This window comes from Cornus florida, unplaced genomic scaffold (assembly GCF_030987335.1).
Source record: "Cornus florida cultivar Cherokee Brave unplaced genomic scaffold, ASM3098733v1 CherokeeBrave_3.0.0_Hap2_Chr10, whole genome shotgun sequence".
Taxonomy (NCBI): Eukaryota; Viridiplantae; Streptophyta; class Magnoliopsida; order Cornales; family Cornaceae; genus Cornus; species Cornus florida.
In genome coordinates this window covers 39554380-39558646 of record NW_026775580.1, presented here as the reverse complement: position 1 = coordinate 39558646, position 4267 = coordinate 39554380, and the positions used below count along the sequence as shown (strand labels likewise).

At 37.1% G+C, this 4267-nt stretch overlaps 1 pseudogene; it reads right to left on the bottom strand.

Annotated features, from left to right (window-relative positions):
* Window positions 1-2745: 2745 nt before the first annotated feature.
* On the bottom strand, window positions 2746-2844 carry LOC132280483 (small nucleolar RNA R71; annotated as a pseudogene).
* Window positions 2845-4267: the final 1423 nt, after the last annotated feature.

Below are 4267 nucleotides of genomic sequence, written 5' to 3'. Positions count from 1 at the left end.
CTTTTGTCCTATTTCAAATGATTGATCCTATTTACAGCTGTACCACCCACTAACCACTTTTGTCTTTTTCCCAAAAATATCTCTCAAAATATCTCGGATTTGTCTTTTTCCAAAAAGCTCAGCCAGTTGGATCGATCCAGCCTAAGTTCGATAGATCTTAGCCAGTTCGATCGATCCAAGTCCAAGGTTCGATCGATCGAACTTCCTCCAGTGCGAAAAAGTTAAAATTCCATCTCATTGAAAGTTGTCTTTTATCCAATCATTAGGGAATATTGTGTGCACGACCCTAGCTCATTTTGGGTGTCATTTTGACCTATCTATATAAGGATAATGATTGCTTTTTACAAAGGGAGATACATATCATTTTTCATATCGGCTCTTGGAGAGCAAGCATAGAGGAGGAGGCTAGAGACACCATTAGAGTTCTTCATTAACAAGGAACAGATTTCAACCATGGAGTTAGCCCTTGAGGGTTAGAGCAACATCACCATAAGTGGCTAGACATCTTCTTGGGGCTAGAGTTAGCCCCAAACATGCTTTCTTTATCTTAATCTTGTGTATTATTGAGGGATTAGTGTTGTAATTAATGTTTTGACACCTTGATATATATAGATCTTGTTTATTCAATGATTTATGTGGTTTAATGCTTCCAATTGATCATTTCATTCTATCCATATGTCCATGTATGCTAGAATAGATGTTCATATGCTTGTCTCTAGATTTTGTGTTATTGATGTATGTCTATGTGTATTGATGCTATAGATTTGGAGATTGTCAAAACATAGTGCTTAAAGGTATTCTCTTGATGTTTCATACTTATTCCTTGATGGATTGTGCCTCTCCCCTAGTTTATTTTCATACTAGTAGTGTAGATGTAGTATAGTTGTAGTGTAGTGTTAAATGGGAGGATAATTTATGCTTGTTGTTTGATGATCCAAGCTTTTGAATGCAAGTAGGATATGTCTCTATCCTTATGTTGTATTTGGATTGTGAGCTTAATGAAATGATTAATGACTTGTTTTCATCTATTGTGTCTTTCACATGATGTTTAGACAATATATGCTTTATTGCTTAGATATATTATGCCTTTCACATGATATTTAGACAATACATGCTTAACTAGTCATCCTTGCTTGTTGAATCAACCAAACACAAACACACCATTATTGCAACACACCATTTGCCCTCATTAATCACTTGTCAATGATATTGAATTGCATTGCTTGGTGGTGATCTCAAAACCCCAAGATCTCTCTCTCTTACTTACTCTTAATTGCATTCTTTGTTATCACTTAGTTTAATTTAGTTGCTCTCTAATCAACCAACCAACCAATTATTTGATCACTCGACCTACTAGCCCTAATAACAATTCCACGACATTGCTCGATCCTCACAAATCCCTTGGGACAATCCCTACTCGCCCTAGCTATATTTTTAGTGAAAGGTAGTAGTGGCTTCTATAAATGTAAAACTCTTGGCCCTCGCCTTAATGCATACACCGGTTAGTTTTTGGCGCCGTTGCCGGGGATTTAATTGATTAGATTTGGCAACGTCGGATTTGTAGAATTGATTAGGATTAGTACTCTTTTGATCGTGTCTTTACTTTACTTCTATTTTTCTTTTTGGTTACTTATTGTGTTGTTCTTATTTGACAAGGTACATTGTTGGAGAGGAAGAAAGCAAAAGAGCCATCGAGCATTCAAGCTAAGCAAGCAAAAAAAAAAAAAAAAAAAAAAAAAAAAAAAAAAAAAAAGCTAAAAATTCTAAAAAATTTGCTAAGCTAAGCTTTAAATTTGGAGTTAAAGTGCTAAAGGACCTTTGTGAGATTTTCTTTACTCAATCCCTTAGTAAAATCATCGGCCCGCGTGGAGGCTTATTTTTAATTGTTCTTGCATCATTGTTGTTAAAGCATGGGAGTATGAATTAAGTGTTTGTGGAAGAAGTCTAATTGCATTATTGTGAAGGCATATCGTTTGTCATTCTTTGTGTTTCTTTGTGTTTTGCATTGTGCATGCATGGACGTCGTTCATTGAGACCAACTCTTGTCCCTCTTGATTTGCATCTTGAATCTATCGTTAGAAATCTTAGGGGAAGAGGAAATTCAAATAGAACCAATCTATCAATGGATGACCATAATGATAATCATGTTGAGGACCTCGGTCACATAGACCAACAAGGTATCTTTCATCCCAATGTGTACAATGAGAACATACAAGTACCATTAGGCATGCCTAGGCCATTCATTTACCAACCACCACAACAACAAGGCCAAGTTCCATATGGAATGCCAAGGCCAATGTATGCTCCACAACCTCCCATCAATAATCAAGGAATTCAAAACCAAGGTGTTCATGTTGCACCTCAAGTAGCTAATCCACCTCTTGCTTTAAGAGACCATTATCTGCCTAACGAGTATAATGCACCTATATATATCCAATTGCCTCCATTTAGAGCACATCATTATGAAATTAAGCCACAAACCATTCAAATGCTTCTTAACTATCATGAACTTCCAAGTGAAGAACCTTACAAGCATTTGGATGAGTTTCTTGAAGTATGTTCCACCGTAAAATATATAGACATGCCGTAAGAGGTTTTAACACTCAAACTTTTTCCATTCACCTTAAAAGACAAGGCAAAGTATTGGTTTAATAATCTTAGGCCTTTTTCAATCACTTCTTGGGCAGAAATGCAACAAGAGTTCTTGAAGAAGTACTATCTGGTTTCTAAGACCAATGCCATGAGAACCTTAATTCGAAAATTTTCACATGGGGATGGAGAAATGTTTCATGAGGCATGGGAACGCTTCAATGAATTTCTTAGGAAGTGTCCACATCATGACATGCCCAAATGGCAATTAGTTCAATATTTCTTTGAGAGCTTATCGGACAACTATAAGGGTATGGTTGATGCTTCCATGGGTGGCTCATACATTGATAGGCATGAGGATGACGTGTGGCGTCTTTATGAGAGTATGAGTGAAAATTCTTTGTATAGAACACTATCATCCAAGAATGGTAGAAATTCACAAGGTAGGAAGAGTATTGGCTTACATTAAGTCGACCATTCAAATGAAATAGCTGCCGAAATGAAGTCTTTATCTCAAAGGTTTGATCAATTTTTGATTAACCAAAACTCGGCGAACCAAGTATCTTCCTTCCCTAACCATTCTCATCGTGCATCAAATGAAACATGTATGACTTGTTCTAGTGTTCTTCATTCTACTTCTCATTGTCCTCACGGACAAGTCCAAAATGAACCTAATGAATAAGTCAATGTGGCTTTTGTGAACCAAGGGAACAATCCTTATGGTACTCATTATAATCCAAGTTAGAGGAATCATCTAAATTTCTCTTAGAAAAACCAAGGAGAGGGCTCAAACCCTTCCTAAGGTGGTTTTCAAGGGAAGTACATTCCACTTCCACTTCAAAACCAAGGATCCCAAGGTTATAGACCTTATCAATCACAAGGGAATCAATTCGCTAATTCTGATTTTCCCAACCAATCTTATTCCCAAGATAATACTAGAAGTCCCGCCTTTGAAGAAAAAGTTTTGAATGCTTTGGGCACTTTAGAGGCTAACACTCAATTGCTTCATTCTCACTCTCAATCTATTACGAAGCTAGAAACCCAAGTAGGGCAAATAGCAAGCACTCTCAATGCAAGAGAGAAGGGAATGATGCCTATAAATGCCCCACCTAAGCAACAATATGTTGTGGAAACCCACTCCTCATCGGAAGGCCACACCATTGAACATGTTAATGCGGTGACTACCTTACGGAGTGATAGGATTGTGGACAATCAAGTTAGAATGTCCAATGAAGAGAGTGAACCGGTGCAACCTCAAGTTGGCACCCGTCCCGTTTCACATCCCATTCCTCCTTCATTGCATATACATGACCTTGTAAATGAGAAAGTTTTGAAAGATGTGTTTGAAAAATGATGTTGAAAAGGTTTTGTTGAAAAATGATTTGAAAACTTCTTGTGTTGAAGAGAGTTCAAAAGAAAATTTTGAAAAAGTGTTTAAACCAAAGGTTTCATTTCTGGATGCCTTAAAATGATCCATTTCAAAAGATAAGCAAAAGGCAAAAGGCAAAAACCAATGAAATCATGGAAATGTTTAGGCAAGTGAAAGTTAATCTTCCACTATTGGATGCAATCAAGCAAATTCCGGCTTATGCCAAATTCTTGAAAGACTTGTGCACCCAAAAGCGGAAGAACAAGAGCCAAACACCAAGAAAAGTGGTTTTGACCGAGCAAGTAAGCT